Source organism: Rhinatrema bivittatum, chromosome 3 (genome assembly GCF_901001135.1).
Source record: "Rhinatrema bivittatum chromosome 3, aRhiBiv1.1, whole genome shotgun sequence".
NCBI lineage: Eukaryota > Metazoa > Chordata > Amphibia > Gymnophiona > Rhinatrematidae > Rhinatrema > Rhinatrema bivittatum.
In genome coordinates, this window is record NC_042617.1 from 559,539,097 (window position 1) to 559,559,417 (window position 20,321).

The 20,321-nt window shown below is 42.0% G+C and overlaps 1 protein-coding gene across 2 annotated transcripts in view; it reads right to left on the reverse strand.

The window, feature by feature from the left end:
• Positions 1-20,321, reverse strand: part of CCDC28A (coiled-coil domain containing 28A) — a 52,337-nt gene that overhangs the window by 20,871 nt on the left and 11,145 nt on the right. The window lies entirely within an intron of this gene.

Consider the following 20,321-nt stretch of genomic DNA (forward strand, 5'->3'; position numbering starts at 1 on the left):
TATATTTAGGGGTTTGAAAGCCATGATTTAAGAAAAGCTATAAGATGCTTGCAGCACTGACACCTTATACATAACCTGCTGCCTCCATAGAAAACTAAACTATAATTAAAATAATAGCATGAGGAAGAGGCAGGGCAAGCCCCAAAATAGGGCAGAAAAATGTGTTCCACTAATGTTTTCAGCACATCAGGTCTATACCGAGTTCAGAGTTAAGCAAATCAAGCTTATACTGGCTTCCTGGAAGCACTCATGCCAATCATTCTAACAGAAGAGAAAGATTTAGAAATTGAGGATGACAAAAGAAAACCATGTATGGAGAGAACGGAAGGTGGACTTGCAAAGACGATTGGAGGGACCCTGGATTTCTTGTGATAACACAGCATATATTTACTACTTCCCATGCACATTCTGAAATATGGCTCTATGCAGAGGGTATAATCTTCGCTTATATAAAAGGTATTGTAAATGTATACAACTCATTTTTTTTTCAACTTTCTAGGTAGACACACATACAAAAAAAGTTAACTATTGTCTCCACACATCTGACAGAACTCTAAAACAGGGTATTATAAGCAGATACTACAAAGTAGACTTATTAATCACTCCACAACTAGACATAGCCACCAAGTCCAATAAGTGCTTTAAATGTCTGTATAAGTTTCAAGTTTGCCCTCTAGTATGTAAGCCTTTCTTTCAATTGAAGCAATGTCTGAGGCATGTCTCCAGAAGTCACTCTTATTTTCAGATTTCCATGAATATGCAATGATCAACTTTGCCACATGTACAGTGCCTTGAAACAGTCTTCACACTTGCACAATTTTCATATTTTGTCTAAAAAAAAAAATCTAAAGCATTAAAGTTGGAATTTGTTTCACCGATCTAAACATACGACACTTTCATCATGAAACAATTATAAAAATATTCCAAAAGTAATTAAGAATAAAAAAAAAAAAAAAAAAAGTCTTGATTGCATAAATCTTCATACCCCTCAACTCTAAACTTGATGAAAGCTCTTTCTGCAGCAATAATAGCCATAAGTTGTTTAGAATAAAAAGTGTCTACCAATTTTGCACAGTGGAATGATGCAGTTATTGCTCATTCTTCTTGGCAGAACAGCTCAAGCACTTTTAAGTTAGCTGAGGATCATCTGTGGACTCCAGTCTTCAAATCTTGCCACTGATTTTTTTTTTTAATTGACTTCAGGTCTGGGCTTTGACAGGACAACTTGAGGACATTCACTTTCTTCTTGCAGAGGCACTCCACTACTGCTTTTGCTTTGTGCTTAGGATCACTCACTATCCTGCTAGTAGACAAACAGGTTTGCCTCCAGGATCTTGCCTATACTTCACACCATCCATCTTTTCTTCAATCTTTATAAGCCCTCCCTGTCCCCACTGCCGCAAAGCATCCCTACAACATAATCCTTCTACCACCATGCTTTATTACGGAGACCGTTTTAGCAGGGTGATGTGCTATGTTTGTTTTATACCACATCACTTAGCACTGAAAGAAAAAAGTTCCACTTTGGTCTCATTGGACCACAAAACCTTCACCCACATGGCTGTGGTATCCCCAAGTGTTTCTTTGCAAATGTCATATGGAACATATGATTCTTCTTAAGCAAAGACTTCTTTCTTACTACCCTCCTATATAAGCCCCATTTGTGGAATAATTTTGAAATTTGTTAAACAGTCTACATTTTCTCCAGTCTCAACCAGACACCTCTGTAATTCTTTTAAAGTAATCTTAGGCCTCAAGCCTCACAATGACCTTCCACAGCAGTTTCCTTAATGCACGGCTGCTGACTCTGGAGGGACAGCCTGAACGTGGTAGTATCTTGGTGGTGCCAAACTGTTTCAATTTTATAATGATGGACCTGACAGTGCTCCAAAGGATATTTAGACACTCTGAAATTTTCTTAAATCTTCCCCCAATCTGTAACTTTTGAATAATATCCTGGAGTTCTTTCGGCAGCTTCTTATTTGGCATGTTTTGATCTCTGCTTCAAAATTCACTTAATACTATAGAAACAGCTTGATTCTTCATCCAGAAATATTCAAATCAGCTCAGCTACTGATATTGGAAACAGGTGGGATTTAATGACTTATTATGGGCTTTGTTGAGGCAATTTACTGATCTAGAGCTAATTTGAGTTTGCTATGTCAAAGAATGTGAAAATGTATTCAATCAAGACATTTTTTATTTTATTCTTAATTACTTTTGGAATATGTCTAAAATTATTCTCACACGATGAAAAATGCAGTTGCTTACCTGTAACAGGTGTTATCCTAGGACTGCAGGATGTTAGTCTTCACAGATGGGCGACATCAGATGGAGTCCGGCACGGAAAATTTTGTCAAAGTTTCTAGAAGCTTTGACTGGCACACTGAGCATGCCCAGCATGCTACTATCCACGAGTCCATGTGAGGTCCCCCTTCAGTCTCGTAACATAGAAAAATATGAGCGGAAAAAATTAAAACAAAATGAAGGAGAAAACTCAACTCTGCAAGCTGGCGGGCAGGTTTCCTGAGGACTAACATCCTGCTGTCCTAGGAGAATACTTGTTACAGGTAAGCAACTGCATTTTCTCCCAGGACAAGCAGGATGGTAGTCCTCACAGATGGGTGAAGACCAAGCTCCAGGCTGTTCCCAGTAACAACCTGGACCTACAGGTACCGAATGAGGTGCCAACGGGCACAAACACAACTGAGGTACTGTTGGGTGGTGGGGAAAACAGCTGGGTTCATCCTCCAGGGGGTTCCGGTAGAAGAGTTGGGTTTAAGTCTGGAAGAGATTGCGTAGGACAGATTGGCTAAATCTACCGTCTTGTCGACCATCCTTGTTCAAGCAGTAATGGGCAGCGAACATGTGAAGGGAGCTCCATGTCGCAGCCCTGCAGATTTCAATGATGGGGACCATCCATAAGTGGCCAGTTACGCCGCCATAGCCCTCACAAAGTGAGCTTTAACTCTGCTGTCTAGATGCAGACCTGAAGCTTGCCTACTCAACGAGCTGAAGTAACCGCTACCAGGAAAAGGACTTTCCAGGTGAGGAATTTCAGCTCACAGGAGCACATAGGTTCAAAAGGAGGATGCATAAGCCACGCTAAGATGATGTTGAGCTCCCAAGAAACAACAGGGGGCCGCAGAGGGGGTTTTAGCTGAATCAGGCCCCACATAAAGTGATTGACCTACTATGGGCTGAACTGAGATGGGTGCGCCAGTTACCCCACTATGGTAAGAACTGATCTCACTCAAATGGATCTGGACTGAGCTGTTTCTGGGTCCAGTCTCGGAAAGGTGCCACAGGTAATCCAGAAACCTCAGCATTGGGCAAGAGAATCGATCTAAGTCCTGTTTCCCACACCAGGCTGAGAACCTCTTCCACTTCAATTGGTAAGACTTCCTGGTGGAAGGTTTTCTGGAGGCCACCACCACCTGAAACATGTTATCCAACAGGATCAGGGGCTGGAGGACTAGGCACTCAACATCCAAGCCGTCAAGGCCAAAGCCTAGAGATTGGGATGGTGTAGCGTGCCCCGGTCCTGAGTTATCAGGTCGGGCGCAGTCCCCAGGCTGATGAGAGTCCTTATCGACAGATCTTGGAGGAGAGGAAACCAGACCTGCCTGGGCCAGTAGGGCGCTAGTAGAATAACGGACCCCTGGTCCCATTGGAGCTTCAGAGGAGTCCTAATGAGAAGCGGAATGGGAGGATATGCATAGAGAAGGCCTGGGCCCCAATGGAGGGCAAAGGTGTCAGAGGCTGGGCGTGCGTCCGTCCGTCCTGAATAGAGAATAGAAGTTGCTCACCTTGCAATTGTAGGGGGGAGGTGAAGAGATCTACATTCGGAGTTCCCTACAAGCGGAAAATCCGGGCTGCTGTCGGATTTAAGGGTCACTCGTGTGGCTGGAAAGAGCGGCTGAGGTGGTCCACCAGGACATTGAACACCCCAGCCAGGTAAGTTGCTCGTAGACATATACCCTGTGACAGAGCCCAAGCCCAGACCTGCACTGCCTCCTGAAAGAGAAGGTATGTTCCCGTGCCTCCCTGCTTGTTGACATACTACATTGCTACCTGACTGTCTGTCCGAAACAGGACTTTGTGGGATAGCTGATCCTAACATGACCAAAGAGTTTAGCGGATTCCCCGTAGCTCCATGAAGTTTATCTAGTACTGAGCTTCTGGAGCTGTCCAGTGCCCTTGTATATAGAGGCTGTCCCCATGTGCCCCCCCAAGCCTTGGGGGGGGGGGGTGGAGTGGTAGCGGCGGTATGGACTACTTGAGGCAGCGCAGGTTGGAAAGGAACCCCCTGTTCCAGATTTGAGAGATTCTCCCACTAGGACAGGGAAACCCTTAGGGGCTGCGTGATGGAGACACGAGCTCTGAGGTCATGGGATGCCTGCTGCCACTTTGCGCATGCAGAGGGCAAGCCAAAAGGGTGACAGATGGAAGCTGCCATGTGGCCCAGCAATCGAAGCAGAAGATGAGCAGTTACCTGCTGACTGCTGCCCACCAAGGCTGCCAGCGAGGACTGGGCGAGAGCCCGATCGTAGGGCAAAACCTTCCTTGACTGGGTTGTGTCCAACCTGGCTATGAAGTCCAGCTTGTGGGGGGGAGGCAGAGATTGGATTTTGGGTAGTCTATGACAAACCCAGAAAGTGCAGCACCTGCATGGTAAGGGTCAAAGCGCTCAACGCTCTTTCGCGGGAGTTGCGTTTGACCAGTCATCTAGGTAGGGGAACACATGCACCCCCTCATGTCTGAGGTGCGCTGCAACCACTGCCAAGCACTTGGTGAAGACTCTAGGAGCTGACGCCAAGCCAAACGGCAGTACTCTGTACTGGTAGTGAGTTTGCCCCACCATGAAGCAGAGGTACTTCCTGTGCCTCGGGAGGATGGAAATGTGAGCGTAGGCATCTGAGATCAAGGGAACAGAGCCAATTCCCTTTCCTGAGGAGTGGTATCAGAGGGCCCAGAGAGAGTGTGGGAAATATGCGCTTGCCAGCAAGCCATTTCATCAGGGTTAAACACTAACTTCCCTTCTCCCTGACATTTGCCTGAATAAAAGCATCACTTGTGCTTAAGCCCCTCTGCCTAGGAGAGGATACCTGACTTCATGTATTTCTCTGGCCTATAATTAATCCTGTTAGCCTGAAAGAAGGGCTGGGTTTTCCCTAGTCAGAGGCAGGACAAAGTCAGGAGGTGTAGATTTCAGCAGCCAATGATATGATCTGTGCACACCCCCTGAGCCAAAGCCAATGGTGTAATGACTCTTCTGTTGCTATGGGAAAGTAGCCAATCATGTAATGACACATCATCTGCCTTTGTATGAATGTACAATAAAAGGAAGAGGCTCGGGAGGACAAACTCTCTTTGCCCTCTTTGCCTTCCCTCCTCCTGCCTGCCATGAAAGCTCTTCATTACTGCTACATCTGGTGACCCGCGACAGTGATGATAAACTCCATGCTTATTTCGGCTGGTCATAGCCTAGATACGTATCGTTCAACAGATTTGCAATCGTAAGTATATTAAAGTACTTTTTAGTATATTTAAGTATTTCTCAGCAAGTTTGTTCCCCACACTCGTAAGAATGGGTAATGATTTGACTGTACAGCAGTGGCTACATGCCAGAAAGCTGCAGCAAATCATCAATAATCATTATTTCATCACCAGAAGAAAAATAGCGCAAGTCAGCCTGGGGGACTTAGAAAAATTAATAAGTGAAATAGCTTGCCGTTGCCCTTGGTATTCTATGGAGTCTGGAACTCTAAATACCCAGAATTGGATTTCAATCGGCAATTATCTTCATACGGCTCCCAGAGCTCCCATAAAGCTAAGATTAATCTGGCAAAAATGTACAGAAGCCATCGAATGCAAAGAAAAAAAAGGTTTAAAAACAGCAGTTTCAAACCATGTGCTTTTAGAAGCAGGCAGACATACCCTTCCCCCATCTTCTCAGTCTTCCTCAGAGACAGCAAATTCTTTGTATCCTCAGCTCCCCATACCTACACCCAAAGCACAAGCAATTCACACCTTCCCCATTTCTTCAGAAAAGCAACCCTTGAGAACAATAGAGCCACCACCTGGCCTGGGTGGGGCGATTAGCATTGAATTTCAGCAGAAACTGCAGAAAGAAAACCTTACAGAAACAGAATTATTAGAAGGACTTCAAGCCTTCCCCATCTCAGAAAAGAACCATGAACAAAGGGGGACAGAAAATGAAATAGAACATCTGGGGACACACACTCACATGGCTCCTGTGGCTTCCTCTGCATCCACCTCAGAGAAAATGCCCCAGGAAATAGAAAACACTGAGGTCAGAAAAACTAGCCTTCCTCCATCTTGCCTGCAAGCCCTTCCCCCACCAACCACCATGGGATTTCACCTAGAACATGGAAATCTCACAAGAGAGGAATTATTGAAAGGGATTCAAGCCCTTCCCATTACAGAAAGAAACAAAGAACTAGGTGTGGCAGCAATAGAGTTGAGTGCCATGTGCAGTGACTATGCCCCCAGGTCTTCAAAGAAATTAGCGTGTAAGACCTTGGGCCTGTGTTACAAGCAAAGAAAATATCATTATGAAAAAAAGGATTTAATTAGACTCCTGCGTTACAAGCAAAGAAAATATCACTATGAAAAAATTGATTTAATTATACACTTCAATGACCTCTTGCAGACCAGATTAGGCAAAGTAACTGTGCAGACAGTACAAATTTGGAAAAAATGGTTTCTATTAGTATTTTAATTCAGTTACAAAAAATCTGCATACTTTGAGAATATTTTCCCCCACAAAGTGTATGCAGAGCTTATGTTACAAACTGTACTGAAATTTGAATAATATTCTGTGTAAATTACATGTGAAAGTTTCCCTTTTGCAAAGTTTATTTGGCTCACATTTAAAATGACTCCATTTCTCTGAGATTTAAGTTTATAGTTTGAATTGCCAGCGCACAGTTTCTTATTGCAATTTTCCTATAGGAGAAAAATAGTATCTGTCTGCAAGGAATCAGTCCTTGCCAAGCCATTGTCTGTGGTCGATGTTATCTAATTTGTTAAACAAAGCTATCTTTAAGTTTCTATTGACTGAAGGATTAACTCCTTGGGTGCAGTTCTTTTCTTTTGAGAAACACTGCTCCTCCCCCCCTTTACTGTCTTCTGTAACTCTTGCTAGCCACTCATGGGGGAGGGAGGGAGAACTTTTGAAAAGAAAGAAAAAAAAAAAAAACTGGACTTAGTACTGCAGTTTCTCTCTCTAGTTTATATATGTTATAACTCAGACAGATTAATAGTAGTTACAGTCACTTTAGCATGCAGCAGACAGAGCAGAGCAAACAGCGTGTTTAATTTCCTATTCTAATAATTATAAGAAGAAATTCTATTCTGATACTCCACATTGAATTTAAGCTCAGAGTATTACGGATTGCAACCTGGCACAATAGTTGCAATCTATAAAGTAATGATGGGGTCTCCACTAGGAGGCGCTATGTTATTCTACAAGTTATATTATATTATTGTTTTAATAATTCTGTTGTATAATAGTTTTTATTTTTCAGGCCTACAGACCTTCTGTATTAAGGACACTTCAGTTTTATTTTCTTTTTCACAAAATTTATACAGAATTCTGAACCTTATAATTTTTACTGACAGAGGTTGCTACATCTAAAGCAATCCCTCCCAAGCCTTTTCTTGCAAATCCAAATTGATTTTATTAAATTGAATCATAGAATTGATTTCTTCAAGGTTAAAAAAGTAAGAATTTCACTTTTATCCTTACCTTAGTAATTTTTTGCTGTATGCCAGTTTTTAATATTTTCCAGATTTACAGCCTTCCTGCCATGAAGAGATGTGAAGATGGACACTTTGCAGTTTATTTTAACATTTTCAAACATTTTTCTAATACCTTTTGACTTTTGATTTTTGATCCTTGATCTAATTTTGTTTTTGATAACTTTTTGATAAGATTTTTAGCTCATATTATGTGTTATCTGTTGTCTGTCTTGACGCAAGAAATATTTGCAGGATGGATGAATATGTCAGTTTTGTGTAAATTAATATTTGCAAGATGAATGAATATATGTCAGTCTTGTGTAACATATGTTTAATGTAATGTCTAATATACTTGTCATTTGATTCTGCTTACTGCAAATGACTTTTCCTTTAAATGATTAATTTACATTTATTGCTATTTTACTGAATGAAAATTGATCACTGCATAAAAAATTCTTGATAATGGGCCTACCCTATGTTCTGAAAACTAAAAATGGCTCTGCTTACTGCAGCCATTCCTTTGCATGAATTTTGTTAATTGAATATTAAATACTTATTTGGCATCCCCTACAACACCACAGGGCAAGCCATTGTGGAGAGAGCAAATCATACCCTTAAGAGCTCTGGACCAAACAAAAAAGAAAAAAGGGGGATTGCCCCTGGATTTTCCCCCTGAACAAAGTATTGTTTTAAATCACTTAAAATAAATTTAAGACCACAGCCATGAGTAATCATTATGGGACTAGGGTTAGTCACCCACAGCCATCAGTTTTGTATAGAATATTTAATGTCTGGTACGGTCCCGTTCCCTTAAAATGGGGAACGAGGATATGTTTCTCTGCTTGCTTCCACAGGTATCAAGCCGTGGAACGATGGAAAGGTGTCCAGGTCTACAGGACCCGATCCCCAACTTCTCCCTGAGCCTCCACAGCCCTCAGAAGGACAGAGACCGGACTCCTTGCAAAAAGCAGCACCACATGACCTGGGGACAGATCAAGGCCCTATCCAACCAATCTGCACAACTCTTAGAACAGCAAGGCCTTGAGAAAACTCCAGAGAACTTATTAGCCGCTTTTTCTTGCCTGAATGCCAACTCATTAACAATTGTGTTCTGCATCCTCCTCCTTTGCCTTATTTCTCCAGCTATGGCGATTTCAGAACAAGGACTCTGACAGGACAACATGTACATCCTCGAATCAGAACTTTTCACACCTGTTGAATCGAACAGACTGTTGGATCTGCACACACATGCCAACCCAAGCCTGCGGAGAACTACTGATGCATGCTGTACCATTTAACCTTACAGTATGGACTAATTATCCTTTACAGAGAGGTTTTCATTAACTCTCCAGTTAATACTACCATACTACACATTGGTAGCGGTATTCAAGAGACTGCCGCTCTTTGTTGGGACTATGATACAGGGGATGGAAAGGGAATTCAGGTGGGAAATATCCATATTGTAACTGAACTTTTGTATTAATCACTGAACACTTGCATAGTTATACCACATATATGTATGCAATTGGCAGATTTCAGGATGTGCAGTGGGAGACCCAAGCAAGTACAGAAAGTATAGAGGGGATGAAGGATTTACCTTTTGTAGTTATATAGCCCAAATGATAACCAATGACATGTCCACTAATCTGTTAGGAAACATATGGATGTTATGTGGGCGTAGAGCATATATGTACATTTCCCCAAGATGGAAAGACAGATGCACTTTAGGCTACATCCTCCCCTCATACTATGCAGTCAAAAATTTACCCAAAGCAAGGCTCCGTAACAAAAGGGAGGCGATAAATAATCCCATAGAAAAGTATACAGAAACTCAGATAGCTAGAAGCCTGTTTCCTCCAATGGGAACAGCTATAAATTACAGAGACTTACACATCCTAGCTAACTGGACGACTGCCATATTTAATCAGACAGTTCATGCATTAAAACTACTCACAACAGAAGTTTCTCAGATTAGAGAAGTAGCATTACAGAACAGCTATACCTTAGACACTATTTTAGCTTTAACCTTAGACAACATTTTAGCCTTAAAGGGTGGTGTTTGTGCATTAATTGGATCTCATTGCTGTGTGTACATATCAGTTTATAAAGCAAACCTCACACATACCACAGAGCAGATAGAAACCATGGTTGCTGATGCACCATTTTCAGACAGAATACCAACTTCTCCATGGGACTGGCTATGGTCCTGACTCCCTGATATTTCTGGTCTCAAAAGGGATGATTTCTATTATAATGACCGTAATTATCTTAATTGTTTGCCTGTGATGCTGTATTCAGTGCATACCCAACCCTCATATCCATATTGAAACCTTGCTCTCAGCCCGGATATAAAGATGTCTTGTAAGATGCCTAATGGGGAATCATGAGCCCTGCAGAGTTGGCACACCACCTGCACCTGCTCTGGGTGATATGGAGATTCAGAAGCTCATCGGCAGCTGGCACACCACGCCGAATCAGCTTTCTTCTCTCCATAATCCCTCTTCCCCTATTTCCAGCCCATACCAAGACATAACAGATTTCAGTAAGGGTTTAAAGCTTTATTGAGCTTCCTAAACAAAAACAGAAAGGGTGAGATGTGGGAAATATGCGCTTGCCAGCAAACCATTTCATCAGGGTTAAACACTAACTTCCCTTCTCCCTGACATTTGCCTGAATAAAAGCATCACTTGTGCTTAAGCCCCTCTGCCTAGGAGAGGATACCTGACTTCATGTATTTCTCTGGCCTATAATTAATCCTGTTAGCCTGAAAGAAGGGCTGGGTTTTCCCTAGTCAGAGGCAGGACAAAGTCAGGAGGTGTAGATTTCAGCAGCCAATGATATGATCCGTGCACACCCCCTGAGCCAAAGCCAATGGTGTAATGACTCTTCTGTTGCTATGGGAAAGTAGCCAATCATGTAATGACACATCATCTGCCTTTGTATGAATGTACAATAAAAGGAAGAGGCTCGGGAGGACAAACTCTCTTTGCCCTCTTTGCCTTCCCTCCTCCTGCCTGCCATGAAAGCTCTTCATTACTGCTACAGAGAGACCATCTTGAACTTTTCCTTGTGGAAGAATTTGTTCAAGGCTCTGAGATAAGAGAATGGGGTATAAGCCCCCAATTCTCTTTGGTATCAGTAAATACCTAGAGTAAACCCCCCACCCTTGCTGACGACGAGGAAGGGGTTCTACTGGTCCCGCCACTAGAAAATTGGAGAGTTCCATTAGAAACATATCCTGCGGGGCAGACAAACCTCACAATGGACAAGGGGGAAAGTCTGCCGGGACGTCTCTGAAGTTCAGATGATACCCCTGGCAAACGATGGTGAGGACCCACCAGAATGATGTGATGAGCGGCTAATGCTGGGCAACACCAAGAAACCAACTCCCCACTGGGTGTTGTGTGCCAGGCGCATTGACTCATGCTCCCTCGCCTCCAGTCTAAATCCCTTAGCTGGAGCCTGCTGAGGGGCCGGTTTGGCCCTGGAAGTTCGCTGTTGATGGGGCCAACCTCTAGGCCCAGCCCGGGACATGCGAGTCCAGGTGGCTGGAGGATAATATTTCTTCTGCCCATAAAAGGACTTCCTGGAACTCGGTCAGGAAGATTTCCTGGCAGAGGAGAGTGGGTCAGAAGCACTAGCGGATAGCTGTTGAAGGGTTTCATGGTGATCCTTCAGCTGGGCTACTGCGTCCCTGACCTTATCCCCAAAAAGATTTTCCCCTGTACAAGGGAGGTCAACCAACTTCTCTTGGACCTCTGGACAAAGGTCGGAAGAACGGAGCCAGGCCATCCTACAAGGACAGATACCCATGGCGGCCACCCGTGCTCCCATTTCAAACACATCATAGGTGGATCTCACCTCGTGTTTTCCGGCTTCCAGGCCCTGTTGTACAACAGCAGAGAACGATTCCTGTTGCTGCTGCAGCGCAAGCTCTTGGTCATGTATAACTGGTAGGATGCGATATGGGTGTTCAGCATAGCACCCTGAAAGGCCTTCCTACCTAAGGCAGCCAGCTCCTGATGTTCTCGCCCCGGGGGAGGGGGGGGGGGGGAAATGGGTGTGGGAATGCTTGGCCTTTTAAGAATGGACTCCACTTCCACAGATTGGTGGGGGAGATGGCCATTCTTGGAAGGATGAGGATATCGTTCCCCCCCACTTTCAATGGTGGCTGTGGCGTTGCATTGTTCAAAGATTCTGTTGAGGCTTTTGATCCAGCAACTGTGCCTGGTTTTGTTGGTGTGCTGCTCTGACGACTTCTTGTTTGTGGTTGCTAAAGCTGTTGCCTCTGAAATTGATAAGACAGCATACGATAAGGTGATGAATTGTCTGTACCTCCTTTGTTGGTAGAATGGTCGCTTGTGGGGGTAAAAACGTTTAGAAGGGTAATGTTCCATCAGGAAATTGAGAGATGACACTGCCACATTTTGTTCTTTCAACTGCGAGACCATTTCACGGAATCTGTCCCCGAAAATATTCTCTCCTCTGCATGGCAGGCCAGCAGGTTTTCCACGGACATCATCCCTTATTGCGCTTGCTCTGAGTCAAGCAATTCTAGGCACCACTATGGCAGCTGCTGATATTCTTGCGGAGGTGTTAAAAGCTTCATAGACCGTTCTTATTAGGTGGCATAAGCCTTCCTCCATGCTGATCTAATTTGATTGAAAGTCATAGAGGGGGTTTCTTGTCTCAGACCTTATAAACATTCATACAAATACTGAGCTATATAAAACAGGTGATGCTGAATCCTAGAATTCACCATGGCACCTTGAAATATTTTCTTGCCAAAGTCATCCAGGTACTTGCTGTTCCTGCCTGGTGGAGTGTTCGAGTAGAGTCTTGTTTTCTTTGTTTTTTTCATTGCTGATTCGACAACAATAGAAGCGTGAGGTAGTTGTAGTGTTCCATAGTGTGCAGACTTGTGCGCTCTAAACTTAAGGTCTGTTTTCCTGGAAACAGTAGGAGTAGAAAAAGGTGATGTCCAGGATTTGTCTAGAACATCTTCCAATACTGCATGGGGAGGTAGTGCAGTAGGCTCTGATGGAATATTTTGATATTCCATGTACTTCTGCCCTTGGATCTGGTATTTTTGATTCGATTTTTAAGAAGGAGCCTAATTTTTCTATGAATTTTGAATATGTTAGGTCTTCGGGTGGGGAAAATGGTTCAGGTGGTCCCTCTGGTTGATTGGATAGATCCCTATAGTTGATCCTGGAGATGTTGGTGGAGAGGCAGGTATATTAAATTCCATTTCCAAATTTGCGAGGCTAGGGTCATGCCCCGTGGTTTCTTCTGTACCTTCAATTTCCGGGAGGGAAGGTGGTAGGAACCTTGGAGATATGTTATCATCAGATTCAGTTGAGTTCTGGTTTCTGGTGTCAGGCATTGATTGGAAAAAGTTTTTTTTAGAATGTTACGATATCTGTGACATTGCATGCAAGGCTGCCTCTTTCCCTTTAGTCCAAGATTTATGTTTAGATGGAGTTTTCGGGGTTTTTTTGGCAATGCCACTGTTAGGATGACAGAATCCATCTGTTTTTGAGTGGTAGCTGGAGTTCAAGGGTCCTGGCAAGATTTATGCTACTTTAAGGGTTCTTGTAGTTGAGGTTGTTGTCTTTTCTGTTTAGATACCTGCAAAAGGCCTGAGCATATACTGTTGATGAGGTTGAATAGGATTTGTCAGTTAGAGTGACAATATCTACATCAGAACCAGCCTCCTTTTGCTATCCCATAAATACAATTTGTGGATCTGGTCGCCATTGTGATTGGGTAGCTCCTTTCTCATGCTTTGATGGCGAAGTTGTTTTTCTTTGATTTTCGGAATGACTGTCTTCCAACATCGTCCATTTTGATGTACTGTGCATCATACGACTGGACTCTTTAGCTCACCAGGCACATTATGTGTTGGAGCACAATGTCTTTTGTCGAGGTGAAACTGTCTGTGTTGGGCGACACTTTTTCCATTGAATGAGTCAGCTTTAACTGCTTCGAGCAAGTTGATGCTTTGTGCTTTGAGCTAGTCAATGCTCTGTGTTTCAAATGAGTAGATGCTTCATGCATCAAGTGGCTCAGAGATTTATGCCTTGCTTGGATCTTTTGAGCTCTGGCAGTTCCGACACTATTTCCCTTAGGTCAGTGGGGCATTTTGGGGGTTTATCTATTGAGCCCTTTCCCTTTTTTTGGAAGATCCTCTATCCGTTTCATCATCTGTGGTTCCAGCGAAGTTGACCTCCTACCTGTAATCACTTACTTTGCCTTTTTAGCTGGCAGAGATTGAGTAGAACTATGGGTCAGGGCACAGGAACCGGAAGCATCGGTTTTTAGTCTTTCCATTTTTTCAGCCCTTTGTCTCCGGGCATATGGAAACATCGTACCGCAATCACGGCAGGATGCCTGGTCGTGCTCTGGACAGAGGCAAATGTAGCAATAATTATGTCCGTCTAGCAGACATAATTTTGCTACATTGGCAGAATTTAAATCCCTGTGCCTTTGGTGTGATATAAGCACTTAAAATTGCTGTCTTGGGGTACTCAGAGAGTTAGTAGATAGACAGAGAAGAAAATATAGGTGCGAGAGAAAGTTGAGCGCGACCGTAGCTGCGCGGGAGAAATGAAAGCTGACGAGATGAGGCGATTTGCGTGGGAATAACTGTGCAGGCGCACAGCTCTGTATTCTTGGAGAAAGTTCCACATCAGGCTGTCAGGACGATGTCCCCAGAGAGCATGGCTAATTCAGCCTGCTTATCCTATGGGAAAACAACTGAGCCAGTGAGCATGCGTGTGATCAAGAGCATGAGTGTGTGACCCAGTAGGCATGTCTGTAAGAGAGCATGTGAGCCAGTGAGCATGTACAAGAGACAGCGTGTGATCTAGTGAGTATGTGTGCAAGAGAGAATATAAGGGAGTTTGTCTCAGAATGAACGGTATGTTAGAGAGAGAAGAAAATTGTGCATATCTCCCACCCCTTACTTATTCATGACAATCTCAGGGTGACTGAAATCTAAAGTTCCCAGATACGGAGAGCAGGGGATTTATTTTAGCTTTAATTTTTGGAGGGTGTTTGCTGTGTCTGCTATTTTGAAATATTTTATCAATGTTCGGGAAATTTAAAACAATGCTTTATGTTTGTAATCATTGAATGTTTTTTCATCAGCTGTTTTGAAATATTTATTCTTTTTATGAGTTTGGTTTTACTATTATGATTGATGCTTTATATTTCTTGATGCTACTGAATGATGTTTAGTGAGGAATGATATTTGTTTTTCTATTCCATACAGAGTCTGGCTTGTTGCGGTTTCAAGTTCAGATTTTGCCTGCATGTTTCTATTTATACTTTACTATCTCTTCATTCAGTGAGAGTCTGTCTGTGTTCTACGTGTGTGACAGTGCTAAGCAGACTTGTGCAGTGGCCCCAACCGATTTGCATGGATGGAATGGGGTTCTAAAGCTTTGTTCACTCACTGCTAGTCTAGTTATTTAGGAAAAATGTGAAATTGATTTTGGAGATATTTGGGCTTAATGCCAGGTTTCAGAGTCGACTTGCCGTGTTGATGCATGTGCTGCAGAGAAAGTGCACAAGGGAGTAAGATACCCTTATGGGACAGTTTTGAAAGAATCCCACGGGCTGATATTTTCCTGCAATCCGCCACTGGCAGTGGATCTATTTATGTCAATCTGTGCTGTTCTGGATTGTTATTTCATGAATGTTTTATTGTACATCTCTCAGGGCACATTACTTTAGTGGTTAATACATTTTAAAGAAAGATAAGTATGTTCTTTTAATGCTGGAAACATAACTCCTGGTTAGAGGTAAAGTTTCTGGGGCCAGTGTTAGTCTATGAGACTGAACCTGGAGTTCATGGTGTTAGGGTTCTGTACTCTGCATTTATGCATATAAAAACAAGTTGTGCACCTAAAAGGAATTGTATATTCAAAACATATCTGTCTAAATGCCTTCGGAATTGTATATTTATTTTATTTAAAACCTTTTCTATACCGTCGTTAAGTTATATACCATCACAACGATTTACAGAAAGGCACATTTAGAATTATGGGGATTGTATATATTAATACTAACTATAAAAGTGCCATTAAAGTCCAGTAACAGTTTCATAATAAAGATTAGTTGATGAAAGTTATAAATATTGTCCTTTTTTACATGTCTATGCATAACTGTATATTTTACTAATGTTAATGGTGCAAAAGAATAACAAAATCGCACATATTAAGTTAAGTGCTGTGTGCTGGTGTTCTGCTGCCTGTATTCATTCAGGTTTTTAAACTCTTTTTAAAAAGTTTATAATCTCTCTAATCTCCAGAGGCATGGTGTTGCATAATATGGGTCCGGCTAAGGATAGCGCCCGTTCTCTGACTTGGGTCAGTCTTGTTGCTTTAACAGAAGGGATGGTTAGGAGGGCTTTGTTAGCAGATCTCAGGTTTCTATGTGGGACATGTACACGTAGTGCTGTGTTCAGCCATTCTGCTTTTTCATCGTGAATTAATTTGTGTATAGTGCATAGTGTTTTGTATTGTACTCTGTGTTCAACGGGCAGCCAGTGTAATTCAGCTAGAGGTTCAGTGATGTGATCCCTTTTACTTTTACTGGTAAGTATTCTTGCGGCAGAGTTTTGCAGTAGTCTTAATGTGTATGGTAATCCTAAGAGAAGGGCATTACAGTAGTCTGTGCTCGCAAATATTAATGCTTGAAGGACAGTTCAAAAGTTTGCAGGTGTTAGTAAAGGTTTTAGTTTAGCGTATCCTTCTTTGACTTTTAGTGATACGTGTTGTTTGAGGCTGAGTTCGTGTCAGTTATCACACGAGGTTCCGAACTTTTTTGGCTAATTCTATTTTCTGTTTATGTTTAAGCTGTATTAGCATTTGAATAACCATCATTTTTTCGTTCTAGATGTAGGAATTCTGTTTTTTTTATATTAATCACTAGTTCCATTTGGTTTAGTAACTGTTTGATGATGTCTAGGTACATGTTAGCCAGGTTTAGTGTTTTTTCGATTGTGCCTTCAATGGGTAGTAATAATTGAATGTCATCAGCATATATGTAGTCTATGATTCCCAGGCCTGCTAGTAGATGGCACACAGGAAGCAGGTAAATATTAAAGAGTGTTGCGGAGAGTGCTGATCCCTGTGGTACTCCTGTTTGAAGATTTATTTTTCTCAGACAATACGTTTTTAATTTGGACTTGAAAAAAATCTGTTGCTTAGATATAATCTGAACCAGTCGATAGTTTTTTGATGTAGTCCTATTTCTTCTAGTCTTTTTAGAAGTATGTCATGATTTACTGTGTCAAAGGCTGATGATAGGACTAGCATCACCAGGATGTAGTGTTTACCACTATCAAAACCTCTCAAGATGTTATCAGTCAGAGAGAGCAGCAATGTCTCTGCTATAATGTTTCAAAACATATCTGGCTAAATGCCTTCGAATACTGAGCTCATGAACCCTACTTTCCAGAATATACATACACATGGATCCACAAAAATATACTCATGTTTGACTCTTCTTGGCCTCATCTCCTCCCTTTCCCACCATCTCCTGAAAATTTGGTTTGAAATAAAATGTAAAACCAAAAGGTTATTGGGCGAAATAATTGCATATTCATGAAATACATGGATTTTCCCCCTAAAATACCCCTTCTCATGATCCACTTAGAGCCCCTGACATGTTCTGAAAATCTAGTATGCATGAAATACAAAAATACATTTGTTTTTACAGATCCACATATCATGAATATGAATAAGCAATTGTCATCTCTTAATAACTTTTGTTTTGCATCTGTTCTGTACCTGATCAACACCAAATTTTACCACATTAGGAGGTGCACAGGGATGACGACGGGTAGGCAATCTATGTATTCCACAGTTACACAACTACACCACCTCATAGTTTTTAGATTTTTCAAACTGATCCACACAAAATTTTGAAGACTCTCCTCAGTAGCCATCTTAAGAACATGAGAAATCACCATGTTGGGTCAGACCAAGGCCCCATCAAGCTCAGCATCCTGTTTCTAACAGAGGCCAAACCAGGCCACAAGAACCTGGCAAGTACCCAAAAACTAAGTCTATCCCATGCTATTTTTGCTCAAAAGACCCATTTAAGGGGTAGGTATGAGAGCCTGTTAAACTCCAACCAATTTCCTAAAAAATATTTTTCTTCTTGTAATAAGGCCTCTAAATATGCAGGGGTATGTATTTTATTTTCACCCAATCTGGTGTTTGACTGTCAATTATGTATCAAAGATCCAATGGGACGGTATCTCCTACGGCAAATTCAAGTAAATGGAGAGGAATACACATTAGTGAAGGCTTACGCACCAAAGATCAAGGTATCTTTTTCCAATCACTCCACTAGTTACTACTTACTCATAGCAAGGGCACACTTATTATGGGGGGAGATTTCAACTTAGCCCGGTCACCATCGACTGATACCTCTAGAGGAAATGCAGCAGCTGCATCTTCACATAGATAAAACTGGCAGTTGTTAAATGTATGGAGAACACACCATCCTCATTCCTGCTCCTATACCTTCTTCTCTTCCACCCACCAGGCACACTCTAGGATAGATTGTTTGCAGATAAAGCATTTTTCGATAAAATCACAACATCCGCTATCTCGCCTGTGGCACGGACTGACCATGCGGCAGTATGGATGGATGTAATTTTTGACCAGTAAGATAAAGGGGTACGGTTTTGGAGACTCAATGATTCCCTATTGACCGAAACCAGCTTCAATATATCCCTTACTTCTAATATTTTAGAATTCTTAGACAGAAGTGACACAGGAGAATTACCCCCCCCCTCCCCCCCCAATAATATGGGATAGCTTAAAAGCATATATATGTGGGTTAATGATATCCAGAGCTACATTTATTAAGAAACAAAATTAAAGCTCTGCATGGGCTTTGCGACAGGCTCTCTCTACCTTATCCCAAAAACACCAAGCCACAGGTTCCAAAAAGGTGTTGCGTCAATTATCCAAAGCTAGAGAAGATCTAATGCAGCTCGAATCAGCAAAAATGATTTGCAGGCTAGAGATAACTAAGTAAGAATATTTTGAATATTTTGAAAGTGGTAATAAAGCCGGTAGAATATTAGCCAACCAAATGAAGGCAGTCCAACAACAAAACACTATTGCCAAAATTAAAAATGCCAAAGGGGATCTTCTCACAGCCAACAACCAATATTCGCAAACGTTTCTTGGACTTTCATAAAAGCCTTTACACAGCAGAGGCAAATATCCCTCATGACTCAATAAAGCGCTACCTTGCAGATATTCCTCTCCCTACTCTGTCAGAGGAGATGAGAGAAGAATTAGAAAAGGAGATCACATCTATAGAGATATTGAACACAATAAAAATGCTCAAGATAGGGAAATCACCTGGCCCAGATGGATTCACAGCTAAATTTTATAAAATTATTTGGCCCTTATATTGTTACACATATGCAAAAGGTCTATAATTATTTAAGAGATGGGAGGTCTCTTCATTGCAATTCAAACACCGCTGGAAATACCATTCCACAGAAATCTGGAAGAGACCCCCACATTATGCAGATCTTACTGCCCCATATCATTAATAAATATAAGACTTTAAAATACTGGCAAAAATTTTAGCGAATTGTCTGAATTCATTTATAGCATGGCTTATTCATCATGACCAGGCAGGTTTTATACCTGGGAGGCTGGCAGGGAACAACGTGCGTACGTTAATAGACCTCACATGGTGGGCTCATAGGACTGACACCAAAACCATTTTCCTCTCGATAGATGCCGAAAAGACATTCGAGATGGTCCATTGGCCCTTTTTTGGGTCTTGTTGAGGATGGTAATTTGGAAAAAGTTTGCACATGCTAGAGAAGCTATACAATAATCCAAAAGGGTGCATAAAAGTAAATGGAGGCTATTCAATCTGTTTCAATGTGGAGAAAGGAACTAGACAGGGTTGCCCCCTCTCACCTACCTTGCTTGCCTTATTTCTTGAACCCCAGACCATTTCTATCCGCAATCATCCATATATTGTCTGCCTTTGTTTAGATAATCACTCATTTAAACTTTATTTGCCGATGATATATTCACCCTTGCAAATCCACATGGCTCCCTACTAGCTATAGAATCCGTACTAAATAATTTTAGCCAGATTACAGGGTTTAAGGTGAATTGGGATAAATCTGAAATACTAAACTTAAATGCAACATTGATCTAGTAAAATCTTTGCGGGATGCGCATCCCTTCCGTTGGACATCTAGCAAAACTAAATATTTAGGGATACAAATTTTGGGCCATCCTAAAGACCTATTTGCATTTAATTATATACCCTCTTAAAGAAGGCCCAGCAAGATCTGGATAAATGGTGCAACCTCTCACTTTCCTGGCTTTGTCGAGTAGCGACTATCAAGATGAACTTTTTGCCATGCTTATTCTACCACTTTCAAACATTGCCCATCCCTATTGCTAACAATATATTAAAAAGCTGGCAAAAGAAGGTCTTTAGTTTTATATGGAAACGGAGGCCCCCCAGGGTGAGCAGATATGTTTTATCTC